Genomic DNA, 24,499 nt, shown 5'->3' with positions numbered 1-24,499 from the left:
TAACCAACTCAACAAACATTATTAATGATATGATTTCAGGTGAATTTCCTCTGCTGTGGTTGAAAGCTGAATCAAGCTCTTTTCTTAGAGCTTCTGGCCCCACCAGAACATATTTAGACCAACAAGAACCTTTTGATTTTTCATATTTTCAACCCCAGTTTTATATTGATTTTTCATACCACCAATTTTTCGTATTTTCAACCCCAGTTCTATATCTTTTCGCAAGATTTAGAACAACAGGAAACCCTTATGCTTTATTGTTCCTCTTTTCCGACGCATCCCCTTCTCTTCCTCGCTCTTCCACTTGATTATATTCAGCTCTGAAATCACAATCAATTCCTTCAAACGTAGAGGGAACAACGACTACCACTGGCTGTTGCATAAGGTGTTCTTTCCAAACCCTATTTTGATTCTTTCTTTCTTTCTCGCCTCTTCTATATATCTTTTTCTTTATCCATACTCTAATAGAAACCCTTAAACGTAAGGGTTCAAGGTATTCCTTTGTGTTCTTTTATATTTTGATCTTATTTATTTAACGAAAAGTATCCATATTAGATTGATTAGTTTTATTCTGTTCTGCAGTTACCACTTTTCACTTACGCACGATTTTACTGGTGATCTTTTTCGGTAGACAGTGGTGGATTATCAGAGAGGTGATCAATCCTACCTTTTTTATGCTTTTTTCCAACAGAACTTCTGTATATATTATTGAACTATTGACATAATGAGTTACTGTACGACTACTGAATACAAGGTTTAATGCTTACATCGGTATGATCTAGATGATTATGTTGAAGATGTTGTTGAGAGATAAAGAAGAACAGTTAGTCATGGATTAAACAGGGATGTTGTTTTTTTCATAGAGTTGTTGCTAAATATGGATGTAATCATGGGAAAATGCGAGTTTTTTGAGGTTCCAAATAGTCTCAATTTCTATTGGATTGATTTCTGTATTTGTTTTTTGTACAAATGTAGATGGTTTTCTTATCCTCTATGACTGTTTATGGGCATCCAGAGAAGATTCCATGTGTTGAGGACTTCAACTTAGTCGTCATGAATCAATACAGCTGGACTAAGGTAGTCTCAACTAGCTATGTATTACCCAATTTTCTTTTTATGTAATTGCTAAATCAAATATAAGGATTTTTTTTCGTAGGAAGTAGGTTTAACCCAAATTTAGGTTGTATTACATGAAACGTTTACGGTTGAAAGCAATACATTAGGTAGCTTTTTCCCCTCGCTTTTGTCTTGATTAGTATTGCTATCATTACTTGCAAATTATCCACATTCACAATTGCAATTCCAACTGAAGAAGGGTTTGTTACACCGGATCCAGCAGAATCCTACTCATTCTGCCTTGATTTGGCTTGCCAGAGAAATGCACTTCCCATAATTTCTGAGTTATTACAATGAAATTAGCGGCGTAAGTCATGACTCTTAGATTTTGGTGGCTTTGCTACTTAACTGAGTACCATAATTTAGCTGAACGACCAGTATCTTAAACCGGAGTTAAATGTCAAGGTTCATGGTACTCCCTTAGTTGCATACGAACTAAGAAATCCATTTCTTTTAGTATGAATTATAATTATATTATGTGTTTTGTTTTCCTCTCATCTCCAGGAGCAGGAACAATGGTAAATATGCCCAAGGCTAAGCTGGATGCAGATTATAGCGGACGTGTTGGTAGGTTCTTGATGTTTTAACCAACTTTAAACAAATGAGTTCAAATGTTTTGGTTTATCATATACCAATACTTATGTTATGATTTACATGAAATATTGTACTTCTTCGAATCTGATAATTTTATCATTCGCTATATTTTGGAGACTGTTTGCATTACTTCATGGTTAACACAAATCACAGGTTAGTTATGTTAGGACTCCTGAATTATATAGGTTATAGATCGACATATGGATGGCCAACCTTTTAAAGTTCCAAGTTTGCCAAATTCCTCGATTAAGTGACGGAGCTGAAAGTCTTGATGATTACAAATATTTCGAAGCGTTGGTTGCATTTCTTATAAACCAAAGTGTGTATCAGCCATGGAAAATATAATGCAAGTATTAAAATTATAGTGTGTATCAGCCATGTAAACTGAACTACTGTACTTGCTGAATTTGTATTTCCATGACAATATAAATACATTTATTGAATCTACTTATGCATTTATGGTGTTATGAACACCATACAAAGTCTTGGAGTTCACTTGCCAAGATTTCACTCATTGGAAATGTTATGTGGCAGTTGTCAAGGATAACATCACGTCAAAGTTTGGAAATTACGATTAAAAATTTTGTCCAAAGAAGGGTTCAACAATTTACATTCAGGTAACAAACAATATATAATAGTAGATTCTAAGTACTAGATAATAGAGAATTGTGATTTGTGTCAACTGCAGGTGTCATGAAGATGGAGAAACTCCATTATCAATGGAAGAGAACCTTGCATAGACAGAAAATGAGAGTTCTTGACAAGTATACCAAATGTAAACTTCACTTATGAAGTTGTGAGTTATAAAATACAATTTTAATATTTTAGTATTGTTTTCTTTAATTGTTTATTCGATTGATTGATTTCTCTTTATGTTTGATCACTTTGTTGTTCCGATATAATGATTGTTAAATTGTTAACGAGGGCTACTTGCTTTCGTTTTTACATTCATTACCTTTGACATAATTCGACCAATTCACTTACATGGAGGGACGGGCTAAGCTCAACATCAATGACAAGGGCATAAACCTACTCACAATTTGACAGTGTACCAGTAATATGACCTCATGACTCATATCACTATGCCCGTGCAGAGCACGGGCGCACAACTAGTTATTCTTATCATGGGTAAAGTCCCTCTATTCGAAAGTGAAGCCCGGATTCCTCTTTTAAGTTTTATCTCTCCTCAGTTTGTGTCACTCGCTCTCTCTAACTCAGTGAGTTCAAAAATGCATGGTCGACCTCGTAAACCCTTAAACCCAGGAAATCAAGATGCAGATTCAATTCTGAAATCAACCCAATTACGAACTCTTCAATCTTAACTCCTTCATAATCATCACAACAAAATGTAAGAATTTCAACAAATTTGTTTCTTGAATTTCCATATTATTCACGAAATTGATTTCTCTAATTAATTTGTTTTCACTTCAGTTATACTAAAGAAGCCCTAGATCTGAGCTCAAAATTACTAGAAATCAATCCTGAATTCAACACAGCTTGGAACTACAGAAAACTTGTTGTTCAACATAGTCCCTCATCACAAGCAAATCAAGATTTTATCAAATCAATTCTTGATCAAGAGCTCAAAATTGTATGTTTATGTTAAAATTTGTTTTGCATTTACTTGCAAAAGATTGAATCATATATTAGTTCTTTTATTTACTTTTTTGTTGTTTGAATTTGGGTTTGTGTAGGTGGAGATTGCTTTGGAAAAGAATTATAAGTCGTACGGAGCTTGGCATCATAGGAAATGGATTTTAATCAAGGGACTATCGTCAGTAGATCATGAATTTAACTTACTCAATAAGTTTCAGGAAGCTGATTCCCGGAATTTTCATGCTTGGGATTATCGAAGGTGATTATTATGCTTTGATTTGAATCTTGGACAGTAGTAGATTGTATTTGTCGAGTTACTTCGTATGTATTTGTTTTTCTTGCTGTCGGACCAGGTTTGTCGCGGCACTGAAGAATGTACCAGAAGAGGAAGAGTTAAAACATACAACTGAAATGATTGTAGAGAATATCAGTAATTATTCTGCTTGGCACAATCGTAGGTGTGTTCTAGCTGTATGTTGCCGATTTAGTAATTATTTTGTTCTAGAACAAGCTTAGGTATTTTTGTCTTGAAAACTATGTTGTTGATTTGATTGCCATTCTTATGCATTGTGGAGGACTAGGTGTAATTTGTGTCATACGGCATGGACACACTGTCGATGCTTCTTTTTTCAGATGGTTTGATGGAAAACTTGTTAGGTTTAATGTAACTAATTGTGGATGCCAAACACAGTGCATAGATGTATTAGATGTACAGCTACAGCAGTTAAACATTTGTTCAAGAGTTTGTGATTCTACTATCTGAAATCTATCTAATAAATTAGCATGGTATAAAGTGTGTTCATGGTTGATGGTTGACGTTAAATCTGAGAAGTTTTAATAAAGAACCATCAAATGGATGAGGTTGTGACGGTGTGCCCGTGCCATATGGCCCAAATTACACTTAGCGTAGTTTGGACCATTGAAATTGGAGATTGGTGAAGGTTTTGACATTTCAGCGTACACATTTTACAATATCCCTTCTTCTTATTGTTTTTTAACAAATCGTGGTCTTACTAGTTACTAGACCATTTATGTGTCCATTAAACTTATTGATGCAATGTAAACTGTCAAGGCTAATTATAACACAATAAAGAAACTGCTGTATTTTCTCATTTACATTTTAAGCCTTTGCAACAGTCTAATTAAGCCTTGTACTTTCTGGTGATTCTTCTGTTTGAACACCTTATGAGACTGTGGGAAAGGGAAAAAACACAATACAAATTCTAGGATAGGTAATATGAAGGACTTAATGAATCATGTTGGGTGATAGATCTTATTCTGTATTTGCTTGCTTACAGTTCACATATCCCAATTATTGCTATACCAGACCCAATTGACATGTTTGAAAACAATTGGCTCATAGTTTGAGTAGATGTTTTTGGTTATATGATCGTCTGCCATCACTGCCGCATCTTGGGTTACAAACTTATGTACATCTAACTGAGGAGATTTTGCAGTGCTATTCTTTCTCATTTGCTGATGCAAAAAGCTCAAGGATTTGATTTGAAAGAAAAGGTTTTAGGCAAACAGTATAAGCTTGTTCACGAAGCCATTTTTACAGATCCAGACGATCAAAGTGGATGGTTTTACTATTTTTGGCTTCTTGATCAAACTATTACTCCAGATGCTCCTGTGCTGGTTTCTACTTGGCCCGTTCACAGTTCAGACCTGATTTTATCCTTTGATGGGAGGTTGAACGGTTGTATATTGTCTCCATGCACAACTTACTGTTCGGGTAAAGGATTTTTCCCCTTTATACTTTATTTTAACAAAAATGTTGAAGGTGTAAACTCATCTTCTGCAAACATTAAGTACATGTTTATGAAGAACGAGGACATTAGTTGGAAGCCACTTTCAACTAATGACGCAAGATGTGCAAAAGCTTGGGTGGCATACTTGAAATTTCCCAATGAAAGCGGCCGCTCTTTAATAGCTTATCCGGTTGAGGTTACTGTTGGACACTCTCAGGGTATCATGTCTTATAGCAGGTCCAACTATAACTTTCCGTCGCGGTTTGCGTTCACAGTGCGTATTGATGAAGCAGATTGTAAAGAAGTGGGTAATGAGGAATTTGTATGGTTGGACGATAGGTTTAGTGATGAGGCTACACTAGAGGATCTCAATCCTATGTTGTCTTTCGACCGCCTCCTAATTGTTCAGGACAACAACGCAGAAGTTTCAAAATGGCAAATGGAGACTGTACTCTCTGAGATTGTTCTCTTTCGCAAGTTGAAAGAGTATTGCTTTTTAATTTTGTCTCTTCCTATTTTATTTATTGGTTTCAAATTCTCTCCCTCCCTCCCTCCCTTGTTGTTTACCCATTTTAATCTTATTGCATGCTTTCGTTTCTTTTGTCTTTTCTATCTCCTAGTAAAACCGGAAAGCTTGCACTTGCACGATTGTTGATTGCCCATGATGCAATGATGTCATACAATTCTTCGTCTGCATACGAGAAGGTAAATACTGAAGAAGTTCTCAAATTGTTTATTGACTTGATGAAGTTGGATCCATCACATTCAAGATATTACCAAGACCAGCACAGCTTAGTCGCTATTGAGCAGGTGGCTTTTTCCTTCCCTGGGATTATAGTTTTTTATAATTTTTGTACTCCTGGTATAGTTCAATTTTATCGTGCTCCATAGTTCAGCCGACTTGAAGGGAAGCACTGTACAAACAGCAGAGTTCATAAACAACTCAAATTTGATTTAACATAACAAGCTTATTTTAATATCTGCAGGCGCTTCTGGAATTGTTTTCTTATCGGGGGTACTCTAATATGAAGGTCTGTCTTTACTACAGAGATTCAAACTCCAGATATCAGGACAGCTTATGCGTTGGCCTCAACAACTTGTCATTATCTAGGATTGGATCCTTCGAATATCTACTGTGGGTCCGGGTTCTGGATCTCAAGTATAATGAGCTTAAGTCTATTGAAGGTAAAAATAGGAATAATATAGTGATTCTAAAACACAATTCAATAGTGCCCTACCCGTTGTGCTTAGTTGCATTATACTTCATTTGGCCAGTTCTGTTTAACCATTTCTTTTACATGGAATGTTTCTCATGGTTGTAGCTTGTTAAGTTTCGAATGCATGGAGGTTTAAGTTGGATCTATTACAGAGTTTAGGCTGCTTGGTTACTTGTTTGAAAATTTCTTGTAGTGTTTCTTCATGTTGGCATTTCCGCAAAACATTTCTCCCACTGTATGTGATATTGATATTACATAGTATCTGATATCTTCATTATCTCCCATTATACTCTCATATGAACCCAGTTCGTTAAGATTTCTTGGGTTTCTCTAACAGGTTTGGAGGCATTGCAACTTCTCTCTTGCTTGAATTTAAGTCATAACAGATTTAGAAGCTTAGCTGCACTTGAGCCTTTGAGACTGTTAATGTCGCTAAGAGTTCTGGACATATCCTACAATGAGATCGGCTTACACTCAGTCGATATAACGAGGTATTTGTACTCTTCTCTTTTATCTGACACACTAGTAAACAACTGTGAAAAAGCTGACATTGAAGGGACAGATTGTTCGGAAGCAGTGTTATTCTTTAAAGGTCTGCAACTAATTCAACTTGATATTGAGGGAAATGCATTAAGCAACGAGAAATTTCGGGTTCTGCTGGTTAAGAGTCTTCCAAAACTTAGGTTTCTAGATGGTGATCATGTAAAGTAATCTTTATCCTGTAAGTACTCTCTGTGGTCTGTCAAGTTTTTTCGAGCATTGTAAGCTTGCAGTTTGTACAGAAAATTAAACAACCTTACATGTTATACTCTCTCCTAACATGTAAACAAGTTAACCTTCTTTTTCGAGCATTGTAAGGTTGCAGTTTGTACAGAAAATTAAACAAGTTTTTTCCACATTTGCAGAGAATTCGTATCCATACAACCTGAGAAATTCGTCAATTCAGTTTACTCATCAATTAGAGGATGATTTTGACGACTTAGCAAATATTTCTTGCAGGATCCATCCTGTAGCAGAGCTTTGCCTATGTAAGAAAAAAAATCAAGTAATATAAACCTTTGTAACTACCGGAAATCCGATAGCTACACCCGATAAGATGATAATAACAAAAAGCCTAAGTCATGAAGATTAACTTTGACATTAATGAGATTATACACCACTTGACGCTAGTATGATCTCAAACACTTTGTATTGAATATATGGGATTCTTACAACGATTAAAAAGGTTTCGAATGTATGATAAGCGAAAGAAATAAAGCTTGGAATGAACTCTAATGGCCTTTCTCTTTTCTCTATGAGTGTTCTTGATTCTCTTACTTGACTGAGTTCTCTCCTAACAACCTGCCTCTCTCTTTCTTATTTGAATCCTTATATAGTCAAACATATCAGTAGAAGACAACTGATGATCACATGCAAGATCTCTGTGCTGATCTTATATCAGTTTGTCTCATTCGCCAGGCTCTGGGAAGATGTCACTGTCTTCTCGCATTGCTACTTCGCGCCCATCTTGATAAGTATCGCCTTGTATCAGTCGTGTGGCTCCTCTTCGCGTGTCTTCTTTATTATCACGTGTTTACGCTTCGCCAAAATTCTTTCCTCTTCGTGCTAATGGTTGTCTTTAGTGGAGGCGAGACTGTGGATTAGCTCCGTGCAATATTTCGCTCATACATTTTGCCTCTTCTCGCGTTGTTCTTCTGCAAGTGGAATAATGCGAGAATCCCACCTTCGTATTGCGCTTTTTTACCCGACAGTTTCCCGGTTTTTCCATGTGATTCCTTTCACGTGCAGTAATTCTTCCTTTTCTTGATTGACACACCTAGGTTTTATCTTGACCGGTTACTACTTTATCCAGTTTTATCTTGACCGGTTACTGCTTTAGCCGGTTCGCATGTTTTGATAAATACTTCTGGAGAGAGAGAAAACTCACTTTTATTTCCTTCATTTTCTTTCTTCTTCTTTTCTTCTTCAAGGACCTTCTTCTGTGCAATTTGTGCTCTTTACAAGATCCATCGCTATGTCAAGTCAATCCGTTGTTCCCCCTTCTGTTGAATCATCCCGCCAGTAAGTACTTTGTTTTGCTTGAATTTATAACGATCAGTTGAGTTGTTTTAGGTTCATTGTTTTTGGGTTTTCTCCTGCTGTTGTGAGTTGTTCTTGGTGTTTGATCCTGATTTTAGTATTCCCATACTTGAATCTTATGCTTTTAGACCCATTCCGTCCAAGCCTCCAATTAATCCTGCTTGAAAATGCGGGGGTCTAACAACCTCACCCAATATTTCGATTAGCAATCTGTATGGACTAACTCTAATATACTTTTAAGAGAATCAACTAGACAGTCAGACTCAATCTTAATAAAAAGTATATCAAGGAGTTAATATCTCGATCTCTTGATTTAATCTATACTCAAGCAAATAGAAATCTGCGAGTCTTTATTAAATACAATAGAGATAAACTTGGATGGTACCAAAGACCAATATCCAAGGATCAATCAATTTCTAATCAACAACCAAAGGTTGGATTTCACAGTTGATCGATACAACGCACTGTTAGAGCATTGCTCGGTCGAACTCGCATGCGTTGCTATCTCAAACATGTTTGTCAATGTTAGTGATCAAAACTATAAGTCTTGATTTCTAGTCTACTATAGCTAAGTCTTGGACTAGGATAGAAAGTGTAGTTGAGCTCAAGAACTCCATGACAATCATCATACAAGACGAAGGACTACTCAAGGAACTGGTGGAACTTCATCGACTAAAAGGTATGTGGAGACTTGAAATTATCTATCACTCAAAAGTCTATCTACTATATCTCCTATCTTGAGACAAAATTCGTTTTGCTATATAGACTTTGATTATACACATTTGCTATTTCGAACCGAGTTTATCTCGCCTATCTATTTCTCGAAATATGTGTTGGTAAGATTTCGCTTTGGCCAAGTTCATCTTTACCTAGTGACGAAAGTCATGATATGTTTCAATCACTTTGAAAATTGCTTTGACGAAAAATGGTTTGTGAATAACAACTATATAACGTCCTCTAAGAATGTTTCAATGATTGAAATGAGAGTTTAGATCATATAACCAATGTTGGATATAAGCATTGTGTGGCAACACATATATGTACAAGTCCTTTTTCCTTGAACGGAAGTTTGTGAACTTTGTTGATCAAGAGAACAGGAACAAGAGCCGTGAACTCAGTCCGCGAACTGGCGGAAGTTCTCGACCCGAGAATATTTGCTGGAGTTTGAGAACTCCTTTCGGGAACTTAAGTCCGCGAACTAAGTCTGCGAAATTAAGATGGTTATATCTAAAGACGATTGTTTGTGAACTTATTTATATTAACTAAGGAATGCTAAATGCAAACCGTGGCTATAAAGTTCATGAACCGATTCGAGTGAATCAAATCGTTTTTGCTTCGACTGTGTCTTGTGTAATTACATAAGATTTCCTTGCAATTGAAAAACTCTCTAACTAGTTCATTTGAGTCATTTGAACTAGTGATTGTGAAGAAGAATATGGTTGATATGAAAGTGCTCATATTGCTAACCATTTGGTTAACTATTGTTGAACCAACAAATGTACATGTTTTGGTACGGTTACACAAACCTAAAATCGTGCATTTCATTTGTGTGTAACAAGCTAAGTTTTCGATCCAACGGTTGAAAGATATTAGCTTGAATCTAATCAGGTTTTCATCTAACGGTGAATATTGAATGCTTTGTTACCAAGCTAACATTGATTGCAAACCCTGATTTGAAAGACTATATAATAAAGATCTCTAGCAACTGGGAAACCTAATCCCCACATCTCCTGTGTGATACTAGTTGTATTAGCTAGAGTCGATTCTCCTTTAACCTTAGGTTTCTTCATGTAAACCAGGTTAACGACTTAAAGACTTCATTGGGATTGTGAAGCCAGACTGATACTACTTTCTCGTAGTTGTGTTATCTAATCTTGCATCTTCTATCGTTTTGAGTACAATCGTAATGATTGGCTTGAGATTTGTATCTCCGATAGGAAAGATATAAAAGTAATCACAAACATCTTCGTTTCATCGTTTGTGATTCCACAATATCTTCTTTCGCCGCGTCGATTAAGATTATTATAAGGTGATTGATAATACTAGGCTGTTCTTCGGGAACATAAGTCTGGTTCATCAATTGGTTCCTGTTCACCTTGATTTATCAAAAGACAGAACAAAAACTTGTAGGTATTTCTGAGGGAGACAGATTTATCCATTCCTGTAGACTTTTCTGTGTGATACAGATTTGTTTATTAAAGTCTTCGACTTTGGGTCGTAGCAACTCTTAGTTGTGGGTGAGATCAGCTAAGGGAATCAAGTGCGTAGTATCCTACTGGGATCAGAGACGTAGGATCATAACTGTACCTTGGATCAGTATGAGATTGATTTGGGTTCAACTACAGTCCAGACCGAAGTTAGTATGTAGTAGGCTAGTGTCCGTAGAGGCTTAATACAGTGTGTGTTCAATCTGGATTAGGTCCCGGGGTTTTTCTGCATTTGCGGTTTCCTCGTTAACAAAATTCTGGTGTCTGTGTTATTTCTATTTCGCATTATATTTTGTTATATAATTGAAATATCATAGGTTGTGCGTTTGAATCAATCAATTGGAAATCCGACCTTTGGTTGATTGATTGATACTTGAACATTGGTCTTTGGTACCGTTCAAGTGATTTCTCTTGTATTCAATTAGACTCGCAGATTTCTATTTGCTTGAGAAAGAATTGAATCAAGAAAGAGATATATAACTCTTTGATATGCTTTCTTAAGATTGAGTCTAGTTGATTTTCTTGAAAGTATATTAGAGTTTGTCCATACAGATTTCTAAGCGAAATATTGGGTGTGGTTGTTGTACCCCCGGTTTTCAATTGATATCAGAGCAGGAAAACACGTTTAAAGACCTTACAAGTCTGTGTTTGTAGCAATCTGAATCTGAGGACAGAATCTCTTCTCTAGCATTTATGCATACCAAGATGTCTCCTAAAGCTTTTAATTATGCCAAGTGTCTTGGAAATACCTCAAAAGATTACTCCTTAGTTGATTCTTCCGAATCCCGAGGTATGAAGGTTGTTCCATCAGATGTTGATATCTCTCCCTCCCTTGAGGCATGTGACACTATCGCAAAAGCTGAAATGGAGCTCACCAGAATCTCAAAAAATTCCACTGAGGATATTTATTTTCAGGATCATGCTCAGCTTATTGATGAATTTGAAAAGTCTCTTGATCGAGAACGTGAACTCTATAACATCATTGAGTCCGTCTCTAACAATATTGAAAAACTTCTCCAAGAAACTACTCTCAACGTGAAAAGATTAGTGTTCTTGAGGATATTGTCAAGGAAGACTCAATTAGAGAAAAACGGATGATCGAGACGCATTCATCAGATCTAGAGAGACTTTATGTCGAAAAAGAGAAACTAGGTGCATCTCTTGTTCTAGATCATGAACAGTGTAGATCCTTGGAAAAGGAAAACTCTGTCTTAAGGAGAAATTATTCTGTACCAACTAAAGCGTATGAAGAAATGTTCTCCAGAAGAAGGTTGTGTCAAGAAGGACTTACGTGACTTACAATCCTCTCAATTGACTATGAAGTTAAAATAGGTGCCAGTCATTGCTTCTCCTCCACGGACCTGTACATTATGTGGGAAAAAGAATCACTATGCTATCCATTGCCTTGTCAGAAGGAAACAAATCTCGAATCTTCATAATTTGCTTCTTTCTACTATCAATGGAGTAAATAGTCTGTCGACTTCTGTAGTGAATCTCGTGCCCATAAGAAACCAGAAACCTTATAAAAATGATCTTTATTCTAGAAATCATCACAGGGAACAAGTTCATATCAATGGTATAAACTCTCGTGCGACTGATGAACACATTCCTTATGCTTATAAGGATGATTCTGGTAAATCTAAATCTAGAAAATGGATTCCTCTCTATTCTGATCCTTTTGAACCAATTGCAAGAGGTCCTAGACTTAGTCCTCAGAGAAAGCCTTCTGACGGATATGTTAAACAAGTTGTGTCTTACCCTTCTGGGATGAGTGTCAACCGAAGAAAGGCAAAGAACACAAAGATCAAGCTGTCAGATGATATGTACAACTCCTTTCTCAATAATCATAGTGGGAATAATTCTCACTCTACCACCTGATTTCAGGTACTCTTTTTCCTTGTTTCTAGCTTTAGAGATGCAAGGATAATTGTTGGGAAATGCTCAAGTAAGTATGTTGTACACTATTTGTTTTTTTTTGTGTTTCTGTACCACCGGTCCACGAACGTTTGTGTCTTCTTCTTGTGAGTTCATAGGGTTTCCAAAAACAAGAGTTTCCTTCTCCTTTTTACATACACATATATATTTCTCTATATTGTGTCTTCCCATCCCTAAAAAAATTATATGGAGAATTCTGCAAAATCTCAAGAGATTGTGCATCTTGATATGGAGGAAGACGCTCAAGGACGTGAATCAATTCAAGAGCTGGTTCAAAGGATCACAACTCCTGGATTGATGATTCCGCCAAGGATTTATCTTGTTTTCAGAACGATTCAAAGGTCGAGTTTGCAAATCTTCAACTGCAAATAAATCAACTCCTTGATGGTCAGGCCAGAATCCTTGCTAATCAGAATATTCTGATACGGAATCAAAAGAAGCTCATCATGGATTGCGTCAAAGCTAGACATCTTGCTCGGGTTGTTGATCGTAAAGTTTGTGTTCTAACTCAGGAACATGGTGTATCTACGGTCAAGAGGGTAAAGGAAACCAGTGACACCTTCTTTGATGGATTCATTGAAATATATGAGGTTCTCAATGAACTCTGATTTTCTTCCTTTTTATGCCTAGTAAATCTTCTATTTTTCTTGTTTTGATTAGAAGAATAACTAGAGTTTGGAATAGCCATTATTGTGATTACACACAGCTATGTCCAACGTTTTCATCTTCATGTTTTTAGATTTATTGGTTTAAATTATGAAATTGTTTGGAAGATAATTTTTGCAGTATTAATCTTTATGGTTTTATATATTGCAATTCGTTATGGGATATGTGTGTTCGTCCGTGAACTGTGTTTGTCCCATACCTTGTCAAAAGTTAAGTCCTTTATATGTCGATATGCATGTGTTGCTAAAAGAAGGAATGAACTTTTGACAAATACAAAAGTTAAGCCTATTATGTCAATTATTGATGAAAGATAGGTTAAAATCTTTTGTTTACAAGGATTATGTCTATTGTATGTCATTGTGCAAATGGTGATGGAAAATAGAATGAATCCTTGATTATTCCACAGTATTTGGTCGACCTCCGGTCTACAATTTTTGTGCATATAATGTGTTGTTCCATAAAGTGTCTTATCTTGAGCACAATCGACTGAGTTATTCTTACTTGCTGCTCCGTGAGGTATTTTATGTCGAGCATGTTCAACTAAATTAATCATCCTCGTCTGGTTATTTAGTTGTTGCTCCGTAAGTTTTCTTATGTCGAGCATGACCAATTAAATTGATTACCTTTTGTGGTTAATTTGGTTGTGTATTCCGATTAGATTAATTATGGGTTCTCTTGTGATTAATCTAATTGAGTATTTTTGAGTCTCCATAAGTTCACTTATGTTAAGCATTTCCGATTAAATTAATCATGGGTTCTCTTGTGGATAACTTAATTGAGTATTTTGGATACAAATTCATACTTGTATGTGATTTGTTATGCCGCAAGAAATCCTTCTTTTCTTTTGAAATTAAGGTCGCTCTTGTTTGTTCTTTCGGGAATGACATATTATGGGGGAGAGTTCTTAATTGAACTTGTGCTTAATTTCCAAATCTTTGTGGGGAGTGCGGCTGTGGAATATTATAGGGGTTATCTTGTATCTTTATAAACTCCTTGATGAATGCATTTAGCTTCGGCTTTATGATTGCATCTAAACAAGTTGATATATGCTTTCTTTTGGTCATGAAATGTCTCTTTTAGAAATTTCATTAGGATCCCGTTTTCTTACCTTTGCCAATTTTATTGACAAAAAGGGGGAGAATTAATATGTAGTTCACACTACAAATACACATGGTTTTCAGATCATTATGTAAGGGGGTGTGGTTTCCATGTGAGATGGAGTATTGGCTAAGGGGGAGTGATACATATCACCATAGTATTGTTGTCGAAGTTGTGATACAATTGAACTTTGATGCTATATAATGATACTATGGCACTGTATAACAATGATTAAGAACTCTTGTTTTCTCGTTGTTACAGCTACGGATTTTCAACAACGATGATGCTGAACTTACAACCTTTGGGATCATTGGAGTACTTGGAAGTGACGAAGATTTCGAGTAATCTTAAGATTGGGCATGTGGAATAGGATCTACAAAAATTAATTCGTTTATTTTTTGTATTCCATATGTAATGATAGAGCATTGCTCGGTCGAACATTGACAATGGGGGAGATTGTTAGAGCATTGCTCGGTCGAACTCGCATGCGTTGCTATCTCAAGCATGTTTGTCAATGTTAGTGATCAAAACTATAAGTCTTGATTTCTAGTCTACTATAGCTAAGTCTCGGACTAGGATAGAAAGTGTAATTGAACTCAAGAACTCCATGGCAATCATCATACAAGACGAAGGACTACTCAAGGAACTGGTGGAACTTCATCGACTAAAAGGTATGTGGAGACTTGAACTTATCTATCACTCAAAATTATATCTACTTTATCTCCTATCTTGAGACAAAAGTCGTTTTGCTATATAGACTTTGATTATACACATTTGCTATTTCGAGCCGAGTTTATCTCGCATATCTATTTCTCGAAATATGTGTTGGTAACCTTTCGCTTTGGCCAAGTTCATCTTTACCTAGTGAAGAAAGTCATGATATGTTTCAATCACTTTGAAAATTTCTTTGACGAAAAATGGTTTGTGAATAACAACTATATAACGTCCTCTAAGAATGTTTCAATGATTGAAATGAGAGTTTAGATCATATAACCAATGTTGGATATAACCATTGTGTGGCAACATATATATGTATAAGTATTTTTTCCTTGAACCGCAGTTTGCGAACTTTGTTGATCAAGAGAACCGGAACAAGAGCCGTGAACTCAGTCCGCAAACTCAGTCCGCAAACCCAGTCCGCGAACTGGCGGAAGTTCTCGACCCGAGAATATTTTCTGGAGTTTGAGAACTCCTTCCGGGAACTTAAGTCCGCGAACTAAGTCTGCGAACTTAAGATGGTTATATCTAAAGACGATTGTTTGTGAACTTATTTATATTAACTAAGGAATTCTAAATGCAAACCGTGGCTATAAAGTTCATTAACCGATTCGAGTGACTCAAATCGTTTTTGCTTCGATTGTGTCTTGTGTAGTTACATAAGATTTCCTTGCAATTGAACAACTCTCTAACTAGTTCATTTGAGTCGTTTGAACTAGTTACGGTGAAGAAGAATATGGTTGATATGAAAGTGCTCATATGGATAACCATTTGGTTAACTATTGTCGAACCAACAAATGTACATGTTTGGGTACGGTTACTCAAACCTAAAATTTTGCATTTCATTTGTGTGTAACAAGCTAAGTTTTCGATCCAACGGTTGAAAGATATTAGCTTGAATCTAATCAGGGTTTTATCTAATGGTGAATCTTGAATGCTTTGTTACCAAGCTAACATTGATTGCAAACCCTGATTTGAAAGACTATATAAGGGAGAACTCTAGCAACTGGGAAACCTAATCCCCACACCTCCTGTGTGATACTAGTTGTATTAGCTAGAGTCGATTCTCCTTTAACCTTAGGTTTCTTCTTGTAAACCAGGTTAACGACTTAAAGACTTCATTGGGATTGTGAAGCCAGAACGATACTACTTTCTCGTAGTTGTGTGATCTGATCTTGCATCTTCCATCGTTTTGAGTACAATCATAACGATTGGCTTGAGATTTATATCTCCGATAGGCAAGATATAAAAGTAATCACAAACATCTTCTTCTCATCATTTGTGATTCCACAATATCTTCTTTCTCCGCGTCGATTAAGATTATTGTGAGGTGATTGATAATACTAGGTTGTTCTTCGGGAACATAAGTCCGGCTTATCAATTGGTTCATGTTCACCTTGATTTATCAAAATACGGAACAAAAACTTGTAGGTATTTCTGTGGGAGACAGATTTATCTATTCCTGTAGACTTTTCTGTATGATACATATTTGTTTATTAAAGTCTTAGACTTTGGGCCGTAGCAACTCTTAGTTGTGGGTGAGATCAGATAAGGGAATCAAGTGCGTAGTATCCTGCTGGGATCAGAGACGTAGGAGCATAACTGTACCTTGGATCAGTGTGAGATTGATTGGGGTTCAACTACAGTCCATACCGAAGTTAGTTTGTAGTTGGCTAGTGTCTGTAGCGGCTTAATATAGTGTGAGTTCAATCTGGACTAGGTCCCGGGGTTTTTCTGCATTTGCGGTTTCCTCGTTAACAAAATTCTGGTGTCCGTGATATGGTAAGTCAGGGTTTCAAATCCCTTAGGTTGAGCTACACAGACTTCTTCCATTAAGGTTCCGTTTAAAAAAGCAGATTTGATGTCCATTTGAAATAGCTTTACCTTAAGAAAACAAGCATGAGCTAATAACAATTTGATGGACTCAAGGCGTTCCACAAGAGCGAAGGTTTCGTCAAAGTAGATTCCTTCGATTTGTGAATATCATTGAGCGACAAGTCTTACTTTGTTTCTGACAATAGTGCCAAATTCATCAGACTTGTTCTTAAATATCCATTTAGTGCCAATAATATTAACCTTGGGAGAACAAGGTACAAGCTTCCATACATCTTGTCTTTGAAATTGATTTAACTCTTCATGCATTGCATTCACCCATAAGGGATCGCTAAGAGCTTCATCAATATTTCTTGGTTCTACATGTGAAAGGTAACAACCAAAATTGCACAAATTTTGAAGTTGTCCTCTAGTCTTTGAAGTAAAATCTCTCCCTCCAATGATACTGTTAGGATCATGATTTCTTTGAACCCAGAGGTGTCGTGGAGGAACACGTTCTTGTTCAACGGGCGCAGTCTGATCAATGTTTTTCTCCTTATCACTAGAAAGATCAGGATCAGTAACATTAGGTATAAATTCAACTGATTCCGGGATTTCTTTGACTTTCTCAATTGGAGGCAGTTCAGCAGGAGAAATGTCATGATGAAAATTTCTAATATCATCTATGATAACGTTAGCAGATTTCATCATTACTTGGATTCTAAAATTAAATACTCGAAAACCACGACTATCAGACGCATACCCCATAAAGATACCTTCATCACTTTTAGTATCAAATTTCCCTCTCTGTTCTCGATCTTTTAGGATGTATCACTTACTTCCGAACACTCTAAGATAGTGCAAGTTGGTTTTTCTACCATTCCACAACTCATATGGAGTGTTTAGGGTTTTAGACCGTAGGTAGACACGATTGATCAAGTAACATGCTGTAAAGACATCTTCTCCCAAAATCTTAGAGGTAAGGTTTTGTTATGGAGCATTACCCTGGCCATTTCCTGAATGTTCATGTTCTTTCTTTCAGCAACTCCATTAGATTGAGGAGTGATGGGTGGTGAGTATTGTTGAATGATCCACAGTTTGTCACAGAATTCAAAAACTTTTGGTGTCTTTGAATTCAGTGCCATGGTCGCTTCTAATTTTCTTCAGTTTGCGACCTTGTTCATTCTGGATTCTATTAACAATAATCTTAAATTCACCAAGGGTTTCATTATTATGAGCTAGGAATTCTACCCAAGTGAATCTGGTGTAGTCATCTACCATAACTAAAGCGTACTTCTTTCCTCTAACAGTGGATTGTTGAATTGGTCCGAAGAGATCCATATGAAGTAAATCAAGTGGAGCCTTAGTGAGAATATCTCGAGATGACTTATGGTGAACTTTCGTTTGTTTACCCTTTTGACAGGCACCACATACACCGTCAATATTTTCATTGATTTTGGGAACGCCTCTAACAAGTTCCTTGTTAATGATCTTAGTTAAGAGACGATAATTGATGTGACCAAAACGCTCATGCCAAAGATGTGTAGATTCCACCTTAGTCAAATTGCAACAGTTACTAAACTGAGTATCAAGAATAACATTTATTTTTACCATGAGTTCCCTGAAAAATCACTTTCCCAGTTTTGTCTACAATGTCACATCCATTTGCATTGAAGACAACTCTATGGCCTTTGTCACAAATTTGACTTATAGAAAGAAGATTTGCAGTCATACCTTTGACGTATACTATATCATGGATTTCTGGAACACCAGGAAGCTTGATCGTACCCTTCTTGCTAATGTAGCAACAAATCCCATCTCCGAAAGTAACTGGTCCTCCTTCAAAGTCACTTGTGCAAACAAACCATGAAAGATCACCAGTCATATGTCGGCTACAACCACTGTCAAGAAACCATTAAAAAGGTGATGTTGATTTTAAAGCAAAAGCTCTCATACTAACACTACTTTTCCGTTTAGGATTTCTTATTAGTATTGTACACCTTTTTAGATAAGTAAACAGTTGTTCAACTTTCTTATGGAGATTACTTGCAACTTTTATACTTCTCTGAAAAACATGTACACGTATGTTGAGCGTGATTGTGAGACTCGCAAAACATACAAGGGCCAACATCAGTAATCTTATTTGAGAAGTTCTTCCTTCTATCAAGTTCTCAAAGCATATACTTTGTTTAACACTTGACTTATTATGATCCTTTAGAGAGGAATCAAAGGAGTTATTCATCATCACTGAAGTAATTTTGACAGACTTCAAATCCATATGCTTTGCAACTTCCTTTGGAGAATAACAAGATTTTTAGAACATTCTCTAAGATTGTGATTTATTCCTGGTGAAGCGTTTATAGAGACTGTACTGTCCATCTAGTCAGATCGCCACAAGCACAGACTTTTGAGGTCTTGAACGTGTTTGCCTGCTCTGATACCAATTGAAAATGTGGGGGATCTAACAACCTCACCCAATATTTCGATTAGCAATATGTATGGACTAACTCTAATATACTTTTAAGAGAATCAACTAGACAGTCAGACTCAATCTTAATAAAAAGTATATCGAGGAGTTAATATCTCGATCTCTTGATTTAATCTATACTCAAGCAAATAGAAATCTGCGAGTCTTTATTGAATACAAGAGAGATAAACTTGGATGGTACCAAAGACAAATATCCAAGGATCAATCAATTTCCAATCAAAAACCAAAGGTTGGATTTCACAATTGATCGATACATCGCACAACCTTTGATATTTCAATTATATAGCAAAATATAATGCGGTATAGAAATAACACAGACACCAGAAGTTTTGTTAACGAGGAAACCGCAAATGCAGAAAACCCCGGACCTAGTCTAGATTGAACACCACACTGTATTAAGCCTCTATAGACACTAGCCTACTACAAACTAACTTCGGTCTGGACTATAGTTGAACCCCAATCAACATCACACTGATCCAAGGTACGGTTGTGCTCCTTACGTCTCTGATCCCAGCAGGATGCTACAGACTTGATTCCCTTAGCTGATCTCAGCCACAACCAAGAGTTGCTACGACCCAAAGTCGAACACTTGAATAAACAAATCTGTATCATACAGAAAAGTCTACGATAATAGATAAATCTGTCTCCCACAGATAAACCTACGATTTTTGTTCCGTCTTTTGATAAAATCAAGGTGAACAGGAACTAATCGATAACCCGGACTTATATTCCCGAAGAACAGCCTAGAATTATCAATCACCTTACAATAATCTTAATCATATGGTAGCGAAACAAGATATTGCGGAATCACAAACGATGAGACGAAGATGTTTGTGATTTCTTTTTATCTTGCCCTACAGAGATATAATATCAAGTCAATCTTTCAATTGAACTCGTAACATAGAAAATGGAAAGATCAGATCGCTCAACTACAAGAGAAGTAGTTTCGTCTGGCTTCACAATCCCAATGTTAACAACAAGAGAAGTCTTTAAGTCGTTAACCTACAGGGTCTCGAGAAGAAACCTAAGGTTAAAGGAGAATCGACTCTAGATAAACCAACTAGTATCACACATGAGGTGTGGGGATTAGTTTTTACAGTTGCTAGAGTTCTCCTTTATATCGTTTTCAAATCATGGTTTGCAATCAATGTTAGCTTACCAACAAAGCATTCAATATTCACCGTTAGATGAAAACCTGATTAGATACAAGCTAATATCTTTCAACCGTTAGATCGAAACTTATCTTGTCATACACAAATGAAATGCATTTCATTTAGGTTTGAGTAACCGTACCTAAACGTGTACACTTAATTGGTTCACAAATAGTTAACCAATGGTTAGCCATATGAGCACTTCCATATTAACCGTATTCATCTTCTTCACAACTAGTTCAAATGACTTCAAAAGAACTAGTTGAAGAGTTGTTCAATTGCTTAGGTCTTTATACATAGACACAATTGAAACAAAATCGTTTTGATTCATTTGAATGAATTCATGAACAATATACCCATGGTTTGCAAAGATTGCATTCCTTATAATTTATTGTTTAAGTTCATGAACTTCCGATTTGAGAAAATAACCAGCTTGGGTACGCGTACGGGTATGCGTACCTTAGCAACCGGATTGAGTTGGTTTTGGTTTCCAAACTCAGAAGAATTTTTGCGGGTAGAAAATTTCCGCCAGTACGCGTACCTAAGGTGACCGGTTTACTAATTTGTAAACTACAAACTCAGCAGAATTTTTCGGGAGGAAAGTTCCGCCAGTACGCGTACCCAACCTGTCTCCTTTACCAATTACGTATGCACACATATGCACACACTTGGTTTCCGGTACATGGATTTATACACTAATGTGCGAACACACTATATATGCTTATATCCATAGATGGTTACATAATCTCAACTCTACATTCCAATCATGAAACATTCTTCTATAATGTTATAATAGTCGTTATTCACAACTATCGACATCAAAGAAATTTTCAAGAGATTGAAACGTCATCATGACTTTCATCACGGGTAAAGATGAAAATGGTTAAAGCGAAAGCTCACCAACACATATTTGGAGAAATAGATAGGCGAGATAAACTCGGCTCGAAATAGTAAATGTGTATGTATGAAAACTATCATACTTATACGACTTTTGTCTCAAGAGTAGGAGTTAGAGTAGATAGATTTTTGAGTGATAGATAAGTTCAAGTCTCCACATACCTTTTAGTCAGATGAAGTTCCATTGGTTCCTTGTGTAGTTCTTCGTCTTCGTAAGATGATCGTTGTGGAGTCTGGAGCTCAACTACACTTAACTATCCTAGTCCGAGACTTAGCTATAAGTAGACTAGAAATCAAGACATATAGTTTTGACAACTAAATTTGACAAACAAGCTTGAGATAGCAACGCTTGCGAGTTCGACCGAGCAATGCTCTAACACTGTTGGTGATCGAAAAAAGGTTGCAAAGAAGGATCTCCACAAGCGCAAATTGTCGCCTAGCAAGGAGGGTTATCTTCACAAGAGAAGGAGTAGTGAGGCTCTTGTCCATGTATTGAGTCCACTAACCATGATGTCTGTCGTTGTTGTAACTCCGCTGAAAGGTGAAATGTCAGTTAAATCCTCTCCTCAACCTTTGTTTACATTGGCTCTTGATCGTGGGTTGGAGAATTCTGTCGCTGCTTTTCCTTTTCCCGAAACTGTTGTTGCGAAAGTAGAACAGGTCGCAGAAATAGGTGCGACTACTGCTACTGCTTTTCACAATGGTCAGGCTTAATTTCCATTGCACTGGGTTTGTCGCCTCCAAAGACTGAATCTTAGTCGTCCCAGCTTTCCAAGCACGACAAATGTACCGCTGTTGAATCTGAGGTTGTTCTCCTTCATTGTGTTGGTTTCTTTTCCCAATTGTCTTTGTTCTGATGTCTTGGTTTTTGTAGGAGTTTCGTCGTTGCTTGGTTCAGATTGAGGAACTTAGTAAAGCTGAAAAGGTTATCGATGATTTGAGGAGGAAATTGTCCGAACTCTATTCTGGTACAAATGATGTTTCCAAGCTTCGTGTGAAGAATGAAGAGATAAAAGGTGATACTCTGTGTTCCCCTTTTATTTTCTCGCATGTCTTGCCTTTGCGTTATCCCTTTTGATTCTTAGGTCTTTCGTAATCAAGCTTTAAACCGAAAGCGTATGTCCGAAAGATATGAGTTTGAATTTTCCGCGAATGATGCTCGAGGTGAATGCGACGTCTTTAAAGCTAAGATTGTTCAGCTGGACAGTGATTGTATGAGTTTGCATGATCAATTGGTGGGTCTCCAAATTGATAATTCGGGTTGGCGTGCTCGTTCGTACCAGCATTGCACCTTGTCTGGTCAACTCGCTAGGGCTTTAGAGGTATCCAATATGTTAAATCACGCCCTTCTTTATGAGAATCGAACCTTATCTGACGATGTTCACAATTTGAGGAACCACAAGCTTTCTTTTGATGGTGCATACTATAGGCTTTCTAGGGACCGTAGTTTATTGAAGAATTCCCTTCGATCTCAGAAGTATGTGTCAACCGATATGGCGTCTAAGTTGACTAGGTTGTCGAAGGAGAAAGATGAAGCCTGCCAGACTAGAGATAGGGATTTGGGAGATCTTCAGTCGTTTCAAAATGCTAACCATCATCCTATAGTTTCGAATGATCTTCGCGTAGTTGTTTCGCAGAATAAAGGTAGTCGTAAAGGATGCCATAATTGTTGTCTCCGTCTTATTTGATTTCTTAGCTTCTATTTTCCTGACATTTCTTTTTCTCAGAGGAAGTACTTGCACTAAACAAGAAGCTCGCAACCCTTCAGGGAAGCTTGGCTAGTGCTCTCAAGGAACGGGATTCTTCTTCTCGGTAGCTTTCTTCATCCTCCCAGTTGGTAGCTGAGGTTTCGCAGGAGTGTGACGACCTGAGGAGGGCTAAGGAGGAGTTGGAGAATTTTTATTCTTCTCTGGATCAAGAGCATCAGTCTTTCATAGAAAGTGCTAACAGGAAATACTCTAAGGCGACCCAACGTCGCGTAAATAAAGAATCTCAGCTCGCGGTCAACTGGGTTTGCGACAAGCACAGGCTTTCTCGCGAAGCTTATCCCCAGGTCCCTGTCAGTGATGATGAAGGGGAGGATCTGACCGCGACTTCTCCTTTAGGTGATCGTGCTGGAGGTGATGTCGAGAAACAAGGTGATATCTTAAGTCAGCAGATTTCTGATGTTGTTGATGCCTCAGTTCAAGCTGCTCATATTCCCCAGGTTGCGAACTCTTCTCCGGATGCTCTCGATGTTATTTCTTCTTAGGTTTTTTGTCTTTCCTTTTTCGTAATTATTTCCGACTTGATCTTTTGTTCTGGGTGCTCCCAAGCTTGGGGGGGGGGGGGGGGGGGGATTTTTGGCTTTGACTATCCCTTTAACTTCTGTACTTAAAAGTAAATAAGTGATTCTGACTTTTATTTAACCTTAGCATGTTTTTATATATCTGACTGAGGGGGTGAGAAGCATATAGGTTTTTGTATTCCCATACTTGCCTCTGCTTCCCACCTCCGAAGGAAGCTCATTACCTTATCTTGTTATTCTAATATTATTCCGCGCAAGTTATATCATGCTTTCTAAGGTGACTATCATGCGCGATGTGGGTTCCAACAAACACCGATAAATGTAATAGTTAAGGCTAAGTGTGTGTTAACTATTAATTCCTCAATTCATGCATGCGAGGTATATCGCATATTAGAAGTCAGATATGTACATATGAAGCAAATGTTTGATGATATAGGTTTTTTCTGAGGTATTCCCTATCATGTTATGGCCACTAGAATATTTGAATTTGCGAGTTGTGTGATACTTAGCTTGTGGGACATGTGCCTTCCTTATGCCTCATCGCTGTCTTTCTTTGCCTCTGCTCCTTTCGCACTCCTCATGTTTGCACGCGTTCATAGGTCTTATTTTCCTCCTAATTAAGGTCTTATTTCCTTCCCCAACATAGAGAACTTAAAGAACTTATGGTCTCCTTTGGTAGGGTCTTCAACATTGGGCGATGAAATCTCAGTTCCATGTGCTCTTGCGAGTCATTGGCCATCGATCTTGCCTTAATTGTGTTAGTATTCTGACATCCTCAGGTTGTATGTGCGACAATATACCAGGCCTTAGATACTCCTGTGAGTAAGAAGCCCCAATACATTGTCGTCTTTGACACAATCAGCTCCCTAGTGGAGGGTGCCGTCCATT

At 37.1% G+C, this 24,499-nt stretch overlaps 1 pseudogene; it reads left to right on the top strand.

Moving 5' to 3' along the window:
* The first annotated feature begins 236 nt into the window (after positions 1-236).
* On the top strand, positions 237-7,172 carry LOC113280841 (annotated as a pseudogene).
* The last annotated feature ends 17,327 nt before the right edge of the window (positions 7,173-24,499 follow it).

Source organism: Papaver somniferum, chromosome 1 (assembly GCF_003573695.1).
Source record: "Papaver somniferum cultivar HN1 chromosome 1, ASM357369v1, whole genome shotgun sequence".
In the NCBI taxonomy this organism is placed as follows: Eukaryota; Viridiplantae; Streptophyta; class Magnoliopsida; order Ranunculales; family Papaveraceae; genus Papaver; species Papaver somniferum.
Note: the sequence above shows the minus strand (reverse complement) of the source record. Positions and strands in the feature narration are given on the sequence as shown.